Genomic DNA, 15913 nt, shown 5'->3' on the forward strand with positions numbered 1-15913 from the left:
ACACAATGTGAAATTGTCCAACACAGCGCCTGGGAGAAAATGTTCTTAAATAGTTACACGAATGGACTTCTTTAATTATTTCTTAAAATGATTACCTAATTAACCTGGGTTTTCATAGCAAAATCACATTTACCAAGACAATGCTTTGGAAATCTCAGCTTCAGCAGGAAAACTTGTGCTTCGTACATTGACTCTAGTTTGAACTTGGCAAGTTGTTTATCCTCTTTAAGCCCATTACCTCATCAGTAAAATGGGGATGTTGAGAGAAATGAAATCACCTAACACGGTATTTTGTGACAACAAAATATTCTGAAAATATCTCTTACATTCTAAGAGATTGGAACTTTTGCTGGACCTCACAGAGTTAATAATACACCTTAAGGTGACTTAAGACTTAAACTGATGTCTTGCAGTGTACTCAACCTGTTCCTTTAACTTGCTTTAAGAGAACAATGTAACAACCAATCTTACTTGCCTTGGATTTCTCATGTAATTAACCTTTACAACCTACGCTACTACATAGCTGTAACCTAAAATTTAAAGCACTCTCCCATGCCCTTGATCCAAACTAATAATGTTTTCTATAGCCCGATGGTAAGTTTCTCCACTGATGGAAGTCAAATAAAGCCAAATTAAAAGGTAAACGATCAGGTTTATTTAGGCAAAGCACTTCCAGGTGAGTTCTCCAGCCCCCAAAGATCAAGGTGGGAGAAAGGACAGAAAAAAAAATCACATTAGCCGAACTAAAGAAGGGTGCTTAAATACCCTGCAGGCGAGGGGTGATGACGTGTACTCCATAAACTGGGTCTGTGTCCAATTATAACACTTTAGATGGTGATTGGACCACTGCCGTTTTTAGGGGAGGAGCCGCTTCAGTTGCCAAGAATGTGAAACTAGGCCTTTTGGTGGTGCCTCTCCCTGGGAGCTTCTCTGGGAGGATGGGGTTTGGAGAGGTAGAAATGGGTCTTTCCCAGGGATGAGCTGGAAATTCCAGTAGAACGCAGACCATGTGCATCATTTGCTGAAAGCAGCAAGTACAGAGGTTAAAGGCAACCTTCTAAAATCTGCCATAAAAATTTAAAGCATCCATTTGCAGATATTGGTTGAGAAACCATGTTATAATTTTTTTCTTGTTTGTTGTCTTTATCAGCTGGGAGCAGATGCAGCTGGTGATTCAATCTTTTATAAAGTTCTCAAAGATTTACATAAAATATATTCTGTATTTTCCACGTTTTACTGTCTGTGCCATTCCATAAAGAAAAAATGAAGCACTTTGTGAGTGACTGGCACACAGAGCGACAAAACACACAGAGAGAGAGAGAGAGAGAGAGAGAGAGAGAGAGAGAGAGAGAAACAGACAGACAGACAGACAGACAGATGCAGACAAAATACACAGAAGACACAATCACATGCACAGTCACTCACAGGGACAGATTCACAAGACAGCATTCTTCAAGCAGGAATAGATTCAGATTCATACAACAGACAGGCAGAGCAAAAATTCTTGGTGACCAAAACCTGATAATGCTTCATGTCATATTGATAGGAATTTTCGCAAGGTCTTTCTATTTCATATTCATCAGTAAATTATTTCAAAGCCCAAGAAACATTCACACGCTACAAAAAACCTCAGGGTGTAACTCTTGTTTATGAAATTTTACTTATCTTAGCCCTGTTACTTTTTGCCAGGAACATGATGGACTAGTCAGGGGAAGAAAGAGGAAGAAACATGCCTGAGGGGTGCCCCAGGGAGACACACACACACACACACACACACACACACACACACACACACACACACACAGCCTATTATGAGGGAAAAAACTTGATTATTTTGTCCTTTAGTTACTGACACAATTACCAATCAGTGTGATGTAACATAAATGAGTGTTGGAATTAAATGGAAATCTCCCTGTGAAATAAGCACAGAGAAAAAGACAACGTTGAGCAGGGGGGAAACGAGGTCTTTCAGATCAAAAGTTGAACCTAACAGAGAGGAGCTGGTGATGTCTCAGGGTTCATTAGATTGCGTTAGAGAATATCCAGTTGTCCCTATTCTGGCCCTTGTTATTTGCCAGGGTCAGCAGGAAGGAACCAGCAGGTTGAGAAGGAATGGGAAGATGAAAGAAAGTGAGTTAGCAACTGGAGGGTTCTTCAGTTTGAGAAGTGTGAATGAGTGTGCTCCCACCACCAAGGGATGCAGGACTAAAATTGTGATGGACTGTTAGGAAATAGTTTCACTCTTGTAAAATAAACAATAACAACAATACAATCACTTTAGAAAAACATTCTTGCTATTGCATTGTGTAATTACTAATTGTAATAAACCCTAACTACATTTTCCCTCTCCAAAAGTGAGATGTCAAATCCAGTCTCTGTATATCCCAAGACTTAAAATCCAAGTGAACTTTTAGGTTCTCTCAGAAATTATTCTGAAATTGAGATCTATAGTTTCCTTCATTCAGGAACAGGTAGGTCAAAAATGCCAAAATCTGTAATATCCAAAGAAATATGCTATGGAAAAACCTACATTGTGAAAGGAGTGTGTTTAGTCTTAAAGTAGAATTGTTTCCTGTTAGAGAGCCCTCAACTTTTGCTCCTAAGATCTGAAACTAATAGTCTAGATCTCATTGGTACTATGGAAAGTTTGGTTTACTCAAGGTAAAGGTGTTGAGATATAAGCATCTTTTTGCAGTAACACCCATACTGGTGTTTGACCAAACAACTGGGCACCATAAACTAGCCAAACAGATATTAACATTTCTCATTACAAACCACATGCACCTCAGAAAAGCTGATATCATTATCACCAGTTCAAACTTGGATCTTGATCATTCTAACCTAAGTTGTTTTACAAACCAGAGACAAGCCAAAAAGCATTAGGTGCTCCTCTGATCACATATTCAGATAGTTTTTATAGTGAACATGTGGCTCCCTTAGACTGTAAACTGGATTTAATGTGTATCTTCTCCCAAACTCATGTTGAAATTTAACTTCTACTTTCATGAAATTGACAGGTGTTTAGGGGATTTGCCTCCATGAATGGATTCATGTCATTATCATGGGATTGAGTTAGTTCTCAGGGGAGTAGTTACCACCTCTTGCTGTCTCTGTCCCTGTCCCTGCTGTTCTGCCATGTGATGATGTAGCAAGAAGGTTCTTATCAATTCAATCACCTTAACCTTGGCTTCCATCTTCCATAAATATGTCGATAAATTTACATTCAGTATAAATGACCCACTCCATAGAAGTCTGTTTTAGACTAAACAAACTAAGGCAGGCTAAAAGTAATGTCCATGGTTAGTGCAGAAATTGTTCTTTTTCATGCTTGGCATGGAAAAGAGACCATTATTGGTTGTCATCTTGAAGTCTTGTGAGAAATCATAATAGAACAAGGCAGACACAGGAAAGTTCTCTACCATGGCCAAAGATATTCAAATCTGAATTTGAAATGGTCAGCTTTCTGTCACTATAAAAAGGACCTGACATAATCTATAAAGAAAGGAAAGTCTACTTTCTTTCATTTCTGGATGTTCCAGACCATAGTGAGTTGATCCTTGGGCCTGCACTGAGGCAGTATTGCAGCAAGCCTTCTTTTTATTTATTAGTGGGCATACATGAGGACACACATGGCCCCAGGTGCTACTGTTAGCCATCTGGGGATATGACAAGAGGATCTGTTATGGATGACTGAGCCCAGTGATATAGGTCTGATCCCAGATACCTTGAATGCTATGCAGGAGGGTGGCAAGTTCAAGGTCTGTGTAGGCTACCATATGAGTTCCCAGCAATTTAGTTACACTCAAAAATAAAGAGCAATCAATAAAAGGTCTGAGATAATTTATGGGGAAGTGCTTGCCTAAGATGGACAAGGTCCTTAATTCAACCCATATTTGTCATGGGAATGTTCTTGTGCCTGTGATGGTAAGTGGTTAATAACCTATGGAATTTTAGTACTTCACCAAAGCTAACATAGTTAGAAAGCAAGAAGTAAAAGGAATATAGTGTGAAAATGGGAGACATCTGAAAAGGGTGATTAACAAACAGTTACTGGGAGTAATCACAATGTGAGAACTAAGAAGTCTCAGAAAGACAAATACTATATGTTTTCTCTCATTTGTTATGCCTAGAGTCCATATAAATATATAAATCATGTATGTCTATAAGAAATGAAAGCAGAATTAAGACTAGAAAAACAAAGGAGAGTAGAGAGATAAAAGGAAAGATAGGGGATTGATGGGAATACACTCATCATTCAACATGTGCACATATGAATATCTCATGTAACACAGCAATGTGCACAGCGGATATGTACAATAAGAATAAATGACCAAATAAAATAGTAAAAAAAAGACATTGAAAATTTGAGTACTCGCTTTATATTTCAAAGTCACAGGAAAATAATAGATTTAAAGCTTTTGACAAAGCAATGAGAAAAACAGTTTTCCTGAGTGAGTACAAACAACAGAATTGAAATTCACTTTTATTAACTCAGAAATTTTCTCTTGCTATTTGCATCCTTCACTCCAAAATAAAGTTTCCCATGCTAGGAATAGCAACTGTTTCTTTTAAAACAATTTACAGAACAAATAGCTTCCCATTTCAGCCTCAGAGAATGCTGCATTGTCTACAGCCTGACTAGAGCACAGAATGATTGGATAAGGGCAATGTCACATGATAGAACCCAATAAATACTTCCCAGATCTTCCAAAATGTTTTTCCAAATACCTTTATGATTTCCTTCTGAAAATATAAACAAGTCTTTAAAAATAGGCATTGTGATTGTTTTTAAAATCCCATATAAAAGACTATCCCATGTAAAATAAATGAGTTGATTTATAGAATTTAGGCTTGGAGTCTGATCTTACTGTATGGCTTTAATTTTATGACAAGTAAAAATAGGCTTCTTCTTTTGTAGAAATATTTTTCAACATGGGAAAATTCTAGCAGAAGTTTAATATAGAACCCTTTTTGAGAAATTACAGATTTTGAGCTTTGGACAAGAACTGGAAGCATGTAGTGTAAGGAAGGTGCCTGTATTCTTGCTAGAGTGGCCTAAAGTTCCAAATCCCTTAAGTAAAACCAAAGGACTCTTCTATTTTAATTATTTTTTTCAAGCAGTTTGTGCATGTGTATTCATATGTGAGTGTGTGTGTGTGTGTGTGTGTGTGTGTGTGTGTGTGTGTGTACAGAGGGAAAGACAGAGAAACAGGAGAGAGGTCAATGTCTGGTGTCCCTCCCTGTATCACTCTCTACCATATTTTTTGAGACTGAATCTCTCATTAAACCTGAAACATCATTTCAGCAGCCTACTTGCCCAGGAAGTCCTGGAATCTCCTACCTCCACTTACTCAGTGCTAAGGTTACACATACACATTGCTGTGTGGGTGGAAGGGATCAAACTCATGTCCTTAGGATTATGCAGCAAGCACTTTGCTAAGTGAAACCCCTTCTTAGCCCTTAATTAGTAAAGCAAAAAGAATTCTAGTTCTCACTTTATAATCCAATGCAAACTTATTCCAGGTGATAGCTTTGCCTTTCTGCTCTCCAGATCAATCCCTGAACTTGATCCCATAGTATTGAAAACACTCAGCAGAACTGCTTCTGAATAGAAGGCAAAATGTTCAAGAGGATAGCAATAGCTCCCACTCAGTTAATAACATGCAGAAAATACATGTTTGGTTTGTTTTTTTTTAACTTCCTAGCGTTTGATATCTACTCAACTCTCTGTCTGGGTATAAACTCAGAACCTCTTAACTCTACATCAAGATGAGTTACCAGACATACTTCTCTCTGTGGAGTTAATATTTCTCAGTTGGCTAATCCATTCAGTAACCTTTTCAGGTGGCAATGAAATCTAGACGTCTAAATGAGAAGTGACATTTCTGTAGGTGGATGAAGGTCTGTCCATCAGTGACTTTTCTTCACCCTCACTATAGTAGGAAGAATTTTTAAATGATCCCAACTGACTCTTACCTTTCCTTATTTAACTCCCTCCTCTTGAGTGAGAGCAGAAATATGTTTGTGTTAAGTTATATGGAGATTCATTTAACCAATATATATTCTCAGTGTGGGAAAGAAACACGGTAGTCATTCTGTGACACATCTGAACGTAAAATGAGATTATCCAGGTGAGCTTAACTAATCTTATATGCCCTTTAAAGGGTGTTCATCCTGCTCAGTTGCTGCAGAATCAGACTGAAAATGTGAGAAGAACATGATAAATCATGTCAACATCCCCCAAGAATGATCTCTAAGAGAAGAGAGTGGCCCCTGATCTGTCCATCAACAAACAGGAACCTCAGCCTGAAACAGAATTCTCACAAGAACCTGAACCATCTTACCCCAAAATGAAAATGTATCATGCTGGCTGGTATCATGATTTCAACCTTGTAAGACTCTAAGCAGAACACTCCATTAGGTCAACCTAGAAACTGCCCCACAGAACTGTGAGGTACAAAATACCACTTCAGCATTTTGTTCAATGTCAGCAAAATCATTTTGTGGCAATTTGTCATGTTGCAATAAAGAATTAATATGCATATTCTATTAGACACCATATTATAAAACTGAGTCCATACTTAAACTTCTGTCTGTCTGGAATATGTATGTGCTATGTATATACCACACACATAACAGAGAGCTCAAATTCAGAAATGAAAACTAGGTAAGTAGAGGAAAGTTCCAACTGTGAATCTGGAGTATTTGTACCTTACCTGATATTTAATGATATTTAATTTTCATATTTGGAAAACAATGGTGATTTGCATTTGGAAGGCCTATCTCTAAGAAAGTATCTGATACTGATTGCTAATCATCCTTTAATATCCTTCATGCAAGTGCTCAATTAAATATTTCAGTGCCTTTGAATTTTTTCTTTGGTGCTGAGAGCAGCCTATTCAGCAGTAACCTCCATTCATTTAAAGAAATACCCAGAGACCTTTATTATGTTATAGTAAATCAAATTAATTTGTAAGAGGCAAGCTCTCAAATCTTGCCATTATCTCTGTTGGAAATCCACTAAAGAACATAATTTTAGAAATCTATGAGCCAAGCTCATTATTTCCCAAAGCACAGCTATCATTTACACTAGCTCACAGCAAGTTCATTCAGTAAGATAAAGCTGCTTGTCCATTCATTCATTCATTCCCTTGGTGGTTTGTTCCATTGCCCATCAAGCCACAATTTGGTACTAACACTGTTTCCATTTTGTGCCTTCCAGATTCCTTGAGTTAAATGAGGAAAACCATGTCTTCCATTCTCAAATCCTAGGACTGTTAACATTTACTGCTTTTTATTTCAGCCACGGGAAAATTTATAAAACATGAAATTTACCATCCTAAACAACTTTTTTGAGGTTTTGATTAATTTTTATTTAACTTAGAAACAATCTTATTCTACATATCAAGCCCAGTTCCCTCTCCCTCCCATCCTCCCATTCCTACCACCATCTCCCCATCCTTCACCCCATCCACTCATCAGAGAGGGTGAGGCCTCCCTGGGGGTCAACAAAGTCTGTCACATCATTTGGGGCAGGACCTAGGCCCTCCCCTGTGTATCTAGACTAAGAGACTATCCCTCCATAGAGAATGGGCTCCCAAAGCCCATTCATGCATTAGGGATAAATACTGGTTCCACTGTCAGAGGCCCCATAGACTGCCCAGGACCCCCAACTGACACCCACATTCAGGAGGCATAGTTTGGTCATATTGTTGTACCCAAATTCTGAACCCCAAATCATCGAGTGGCCCATTTTGATGCAAAAGCAAAGAGTCTTTTATTGTAGTTGTTTAACGAGCTAACCCCATTAGCTCAGGCCTTTCAGCCATTCACCAAGCAGAGGGTCGGAGAAAGACCCTGAGAAACTGCAAGGCAGGAATCTTAAAAGGCAGCATAACAGGAATGTCTAGGGGTATGAAACAGTCTCGGGATTGGTGCACTTTCAGGCTTGGACAACCTGCCCTGTGTTCATTGGTCAACTGGTTGTTATGGCCCATAGGCCCTCCCAGGGCGGTTGCTATGCTCTGCACGTCACAGTTGTGCACTGTCCGTAAAGCACACCCAAAGTTGTACAGCACAGCCCCACTAGAACCAACTTCTGATTGATTCCTTGCCACGAGGAGGGCATCTGACCTCCTAGTGACCAGGACATGAGCGGCAAGGTCATGCAAGCACATGTTAGCCTGTCATGGCTGCTAAAATGGGAGACTGGTCACCTCAATATACTGGCTCCCCAGATGTTAGTCTGGAGTCCATGAGCTCCCACTTGCTCAGATCAGTTGTTTCTGTGGGTTTTCCTGGCATGGTCTTGACCCTTTTGCTCATCACTCCTCTCTCTCTACAACTGGATTCCAGGAGTTCAACTCAGTACTTAGCTGTAAATCTTTGTTTCTGCCTCCATCAGTTACTAGATGAAGGCTTTAGGATGGTATTTAAGGTAGTCATCAATCTCATTATAGGGGAAAGGCATTTAAAGTAGCCTCTCCACTGTTGTTCAGATTCTTAGTTGGGGTCATCCTTGTGGATCCTGAACATTTCTCCAGTGCCAGGTTTCTCTTTAAACCTGTAATGGCTCCCTTTATTAAAGTATCTCTTTTCTTGCTCTCCTTCTCTATTCTTCCCCCAACTCTATCTTGCTGATCCCTCATGTTCTCCTACCTCCCTCCCCACTCTCTCCCCTCCATGTTAAAAGGGTACACATTAATACCACAAGGACATCTGTTCAACTATATTCATAACAGCATTAATTGTAATAGGCAGAACCTGGGAGCAACCTAGATGCCTCTCAACCAAAGAATGAATAAAGAAAATGGGTGCATTTACACAATGGAGTATTACTCATCCAGAGAAAGAAACAATGAAATCTTGAAATTCACAGACAAAATAGATGGAACTAGAAGAAACCATCCTGAGTCAGGTAACTCAGACACAGAAAGATAAACATAGTATGTACTCACTCATAAGTAGATATTAGACATAGAGCAAATGATAACTAGCCAACAATCCACAACCCCAGAGAAGCTGGGAAACAAGGAGAACCCTAAGAGAGACATACATGGTCCCCTGGAGAAAATGTAGGGCACATGAGCCAGTCAAAGATGGTGCTGAGGGGAAGTCAGATGGGCAAGTGCTGAGTTGTTTACAAAAAAAAAGATGATTCGTTGCCTAGATCAAACCAGATGAGGTCACTGCATGAACAGCTTGTGTTCACTAGGTAAAGTATGGGGCACCTAGGCACATAATAGGCTGACCTTTAAAACCATTGGCTGGCTATTTTCCTGCTCTGCAGGGTTTTTTTTCTTTAAAAGCTGCTTGCTGTGGGACAATAAATGAGTTCCCGGTTCACTAGACTCCTTGCTGTGTCTGAATGTCCCCAGGATCCTGGGATGCTGGGGAATGGGCCAGCGTTGCACTTACATTCCTCAGACCCAGTTCAACCTTCCATGGTTTGGCTAAGACACTGCAAAAGGGACAAGATCTCCTGTGCTTTGTGTTTTCTATTTCTGTGTTGTTTATGACTCTAGTCGGTGGCTTGAACTTGGGAGAGCGGGTCCTGAAAATAAAGCCAAATGAAGTCTCATGCAATAGTCAACTTTATTCAGAGAATCAGACAATTTATACTCTGAGGGATAAGAAGAGTCACCTGAGTAAAGTGCATGCTTTCACCCCCAGAACTCAGGAGGCAGAAACAGATGGATCTCTGTGAGTTCAAGATCAGCCTGTTCTACAGAGTGAGTTCCAAGACAGCCAGGGCTGTTACACAGAGAAAACATGTCTCAAAAAAAAAAAAAAAAAAGAGTCGCGTCATCTAAGTAAGGTGAAAAATCACAAGAGCAAGCTGCACATGGCAAAGACATGTTTTTCCTTAGAGGTGTATAAACCAATAACAATAGCCAGTTGTAATGAATAATCTAAGGTGAACTCATTCCTACCTACTCCACCTGGGTGAGTCACCAAAGCACATTCTAAAAGCCATTCCATGTTTTTGAAGAAACTGAGGTCACAAGACTCAAGCCTTATTTTCTTGGAGTTTTCTCACAAGTACTCAGAATTCCTCTGGCATGACTCCACTCTTGGACTGTGTTCTGGCACTGTAAAGTATGAAACCTGTTATTTTGTTTGGAAATTAAAGGAAATGGAGATTCCAGAATCCTTGAAGATTTGAGAACTGTTAGACTACATAAGCCACCAGTCTGTTGATGCGTGATCAAAGAAAACACAACCAGGAGGTCAGAAGTACCTGAGGTGAACACTTCATTTCCTCTCATCAAAATACATAGAAAGGAAAAGAATACATAGAATCATCAATAATAAACCATTATTAATGATTAAGAAATGATGATCATTGTTAATCTAGGCCATAGAACATCTGGAACTAACCCAGGATGCATATACAGATACCTTTTTTCAGATATTTAATTGTTTTCCCTCAATATATGTTTTTATTTAAATTAGAAACCAGATGTTTAGTTTTTTAATGAAGCTCTAATTACCTTGAATATGGCTTAAACTAGGAATAAGGATCACACAAGATTCCAAAACTTCAACAACTGAAATATATACTTTAGTAGAGGACATAAGGGGAAACAGTACATTTTTAGCTTTTATTAACAATCTGGAACATACAGCCAGAGCGAGGTACCATTGAGAACAGAAGCGCACTGCGTTGTGACCCTGAATCTTTAGATAACACGCTATAAAGATCTTTCAACTCCCAAGTGAAAAGAACAATTCTTCACCCAAGACTTTAATTTAAGAATGTCTTGCTTGCTCTTCCTGGAAAGATGATTTCTTGGAAGTAGATAAAGGAATGGGTGGTAGCTAGTTTCTCTCTGCCTGCCACTCATTGATATTAAGATTTTATTTGAGTCTTGAGTGTACTCTAGGTCCAGGAAATACTGGTTGGAAATAAGAGACCAGAAAGCTGAAGTGTTCTCAAAATAGACAATAGGAGCGGTCAGTAGGACGTTTCTTTCTGGAGAGGCCTTGTCCTATTTATAGTCTTATTTCAATCAGCCTTTATAATTTTTAATAGCCTAATTCCAAATAAGGTCCTGACTGCCAGGGTTTTTTTCTGTAGAGGAAATGAAACTCTCTAGTTGAACAAAGGCACAGAAATGGAAAATGCCCTGTTTAGTCTTCATCTCAAAGTCCCCGAATACTGATTTCTTATTTCGGAGGAGCACTACTTGCAATTTTGGTCTACTCCCTTAATGGCACAGAGTCTATTTCACATCTTCTATGCAGTGTCCTCTGTATAGAGTTTGAAAAGAAAAGGAATCTATTAGTGACTAGACCTGAAATATGGAATCTGCTCTTCCAGGCACTAAGAAACTTATGTATTCATGTCTAGATGCTCACAGCATCCTGAGACTTTCTAACAAGTTATTTCACATTAAAATGTCAGACAGTGGACAAAACACAGATTATGCAACACCAAACAAGTGTATCACCACAGATGTAGGCAGAAACTAGCTGTCCCTGGAACGCAGAAGGTGATAGTGCATGCCATATTGTTTTAGCCCAAGATATATATATTTCTTAAATTTCATTCATTTACCTATAATATTTCTATAATTCCTTGTGCAGGCTGGTGAATACACTGGATTAGATTAGTTTTTAAAAACATGTGAAATCATTGGAGTAAGAATTGCTGATTAACGTGTTTCACATTCTAACTACAATACATATGAATTTGCATATTCAAGCAACAAATTACCATGAAGCAATCTTCATCCATATTCTGTGTTTGATCTTTTCAAAATTGTACCCATGGTTTTTGTTTGCTGTCCATCTGAACCCTGTGTTGGTGCATGGAAAACAAATTATGAGCTACTCAAATCATATTTGGCAAGAAACTAACAACGTGGTAGAAGTAAATGAATACTAAAGATGTAATAAGTTGACTTTAAAAGAACTACAACTTCTTCAACACTACCACAAAGACTCTCATAGCAGCAATATTTGTTCAACTTAAATTTTTATGGTATTAAATATAGTCAGTTACCTAACCTCTTAACTATATAATTATATTCTTGTGTTTTCAGGTAATTTAAATTATCTATGACTTTGTAGTGCTTACCATTTTGAGTAGTTTTTGGAAAGACAGAACAAATGAATTTAAAAACTGATTTTGTACAGTGGTAGAAATTATACAGCTGATTCTCTAATCAAATCATTGAGCTACCTCAGCTGTGGTCACTGCTGCAATTCACTTCTTCCTTCCTGTAAACACACTGGGAACTTCTCTCCTTTCAGCTTGTTCCTCCCATAAACCTTTTCAATGAATGCTACTTAGATATGCCATTTCCTTCCTCTTGTCTCCCAACACCAAACAGCTGTCTTCTATATTAATTTCCCTCTCTTCATCAGTAAAAACCAGATTATCAAAGAAGATACATATGTTTTCCTTTGACTTTTAATACGACTACAGCTACCATGCAGAGTGAGATATTAAGTGACATCAAGGGTTGTTCAAGGGTTCATACTGTAGCCTCTCACGTTAGACTAGCAGCTCAAATAATTTTATATTTAATCAAAAACTAAAATGGTTAGTTACGTTTTTATTGTCTTGGAAGCAATCAAGGCTTTCAAAGACTAATGAATTTTTTCAAGACACAAAGGCAGAGACAGAACACAATTCCGACTCAGGTCTGACTTGTCTCAACATTTGTATTCTACAAACACTCAATTAAGGAGAGTTTGATCTTCAAACAAGTACAATTGTTTCTTAATTGAGAAAAAAACCAAAAGTATCAACCATAATTTAAAGAAAAATTTAACAACTTAAATGCACTAAAGACAAAGAATCATGACACCAGGTATGACAGTATTGATCAAACAAGCTTCACTGTATCTAAGAGGTAGATAGCCATGAATAAACTACTTAACTGTTGAGTTTCAACAATTTTGTGAATTCAGCTAGAAAAACAAACCAATTAACTTAATAATTTTGATAAGTGTGAAATCTCTAGACTTCTAAGCCATTTCATCTATAGAGGGTGAAAACATTCCCTTAATGATAGTCAATAACTAAAGATTAAAATTACAAGTCAGTCTTATAACTTCCTTGCTTATTTATGTGATATCAGGCTTTGATTTAATTTTCTAGCACATATTCACTATATTTATAGCTTCATTTCTTACACTGACTTGTACATAATTAGAAGGATATTTCTTCCTTCTTTCTGAGGATAAACAAAACAAAGTCAAGGCTTAAAACTTGAAGATGTAACTTTTATAACATTGACTTCTGAGAATAATATAATAAGAATATAATAAAAATAATATTCTACGAGTTGGTATGTTATCAATAATATGATAGCCTTGAGGATGTTACTGATATCTGACAGCTAAGAGGAATATATTCATGTTATATAAGAAAAGAAAAGACAAAACATCCATTCTGTCTGACACCATGGAACTTTGCTTAAGAATTTACTTCTGTGCCGGGCGGTGGTGGCGCATGCCTTTAATCCCAGCACTCAGGAGGCAGAGGCAGGTGGATCTCTGTGAGTTCGAGGCTGGGCTGGACCGATAGCCTCCAAAACAATACAGAGAAACCCTGTCTTGTAAAAACAAAAAAAACAAAAACAAAAAAAAAAGAATTTACTTTTGCTATCAATTAAATTGTTATCCACTTCACCACCAAAGAAGAAGAAAAACCTATAACAGATGGAAAACAGTTAGCTTTATGTCTTTCATGGCTGTGTGTCCCTTTGCCTGATTTCATTCTTCCTCATCATCTAACATTATGCTTTCTTGGTATCCTTTTTAAATGCTCTACTGTACCTATAAGTACAGTTGTCTGCATATATGTATACAGTATATGCTAGGATTTGCATGTTGTGGGATCCCTACGGGTATCCCTGGAAGGTGGAGGAAAGTAGGTGGGACACCAACAACACGGGCATCGGAAACAAGTTGAAAAAACAAACTCAGTTTATTCCAGAAAGGAGTAAGCCTTATACATTTCCCAACCCTGCCCCAGGAAAGGAGACCCACTGGGCTGGCACCTGCTGAGGTGATGTGGTCACTGTCCATAGGTCAATATCATCTCTCATCAGACTTGGCTGCTATTGTTAAGGCCGTCTGGCAGACCCAGGCTGGTTGTCAGGAAATACTACTGCACATGTTCTGGCTGTCAGGCCCATTGAGGCTTAGTTCTCCCACATTTGCATATGAGAAATACCATGTGGTGTTTTTTATCTGAATTTTGACCACTTTGCTTAATATAATTACCAAGCCCATCCATTTTCCTGCAAATTTCATGATTTAATTTTTCTTGCTGCTGAATATTTCATTTTGCATCAGTATCACATATCACATTTTCATTATTTATTCCGCTGTGGACATGTATTGGCTACATTTGCTTGCTCTGCCTATTGTCTGTCTGTGAGTCTCCGTATTTGTTCCCATCTTCTCTAATGATGACTGAGCAAGGAACAGATCGTTGAGTACAGCAGAAAGTCATTGGGAATCATTTTATTGCTAGGCTTATTTAGCTGAACTGCAGTATTTAGTTTTCCCCTAGGTTCGTGGGCTTTCTAATCTCAGGCTCTTGGCCACTCAAGCAGTTTTGGGTATGCATTTCATGTTGTAGGATGGGCCTTAATTCAAATCAGATATGGATTTGTTACTCACATAAGCTTTGTGCCACTATCACACAACTGTGTCTTACAGGCAAGTTGATTTTGTAGTTGGAAGTGTTTGTTACCAGGTTGGTGTTTGCTTTGCTGCTTTGGTGGCATGCAAAGTATCTTCCAGTAGCATGGATGTTAGTCTATGGGGGTGAAGACTCTAGGTAGGCACTAGCTCAACTTCTCCATGTTCAATGAGTTGTGTAAGGGACCAAGGACTACTAATAGAAATCTAATACAGTAGAAGCTTCCTATAATATATAAGTGTATAAAGTCAATCTAAATGAAATCATCAAATAATTGGGGAGACAATGTCTCAACTGGATGTCTCTAGTCTCAAAATAAAGCTGCTAATACTGAGAATGAGTTACATCTAATCAAGTTCTTGGTTAAGAGGGTCCCATAGAAACCCTCAAACAGCCAGCCATTGGTGGCGTATGCCTTTAATCCCAGCACTCAGGAGGCAGAAGCAGGCGGATCTCTGTGAGTTCGAGGCTAGCCTGGTCTACCAAGAGAGTTCCAGGACAACTCCCAAAACAATACAGAGAAACCATTTCTCAAAAAACAAACAAACAAAAAAAGAAATCCTCAAACAACCCAAGTTGCCAGGGGTATTAATGACTCTCCACAACCTAACAGTTTGTTACATTTCATCTTAAAATCACAAACATGAAAGGAAAAAATAAATGTCAGGCATATATCATAGTTGTTTATACAGAAAATTCTGTATAAAATAAATCCATAAGTACCTTATCAGAACTTCAAAGTTTCACGATACAAGGCAAATATTTTTAATAGGAGTGATTCTTATACTTTCAATAAGCAATATCAAACAAAATGTTTAAAATAATTACATTTAAAATATCACCCAAACCTCCAAGCAATGTATTTAAATAAATATAGGAAAGACTCACATATAAGAATTAACGAGCATATCAAACTACACAGGAAAAAGCCAATGTCTCAAGCCTACACAAAAAACTATAGTCAAAAACTGTACCCTCCAATTGCTCTAACAGCACCATTGTCTGAACATTTGTCCTGGAGAGACATGAATAATTACATGTTCGGACAACAAAAAGACCCCATCCCAATAACCAGTACTTGTACCTGAGATCACCCTGATTAGCCCATAGTTGTCTCTAAACCAATTATTAGGGAGATAGATCTGCAGCTGGCAGTCCTGCCTCCATGTTTGACTGCTCGTTAATAATTCTCTTTGACTAATCTCTTGTTTTGGTAGTTGCATACTACACAGTGGGAAAAACAGGACT

General features: G+C 38.2%; 1 pseudogene; it reads right to left on the bottom strand.

Moving 5' to 3' along the window:
• LOC101837055 overlaps positions 1-15913 on the bottom strand; it is a 103480-nt pseudogene that overhangs the window by 84851 nt on the left and 2716 nt on the right.

The sequence above is a fragment of the Mesocricetus auratus genome, unplaced genomic scaffold (genome assembly GCF_017639785.1).
Source record: "Mesocricetus auratus isolate SY011 unplaced genomic scaffold, BCM_Maur_2.0 Super-Scaffold_100010, whole genome shotgun sequence".
Taxonomy (NCBI): domain Eukaryota; kingdom Metazoa; phylum Chordata; class Mammalia; order Rodentia; family Cricetidae; genus Mesocricetus; species Mesocricetus auratus.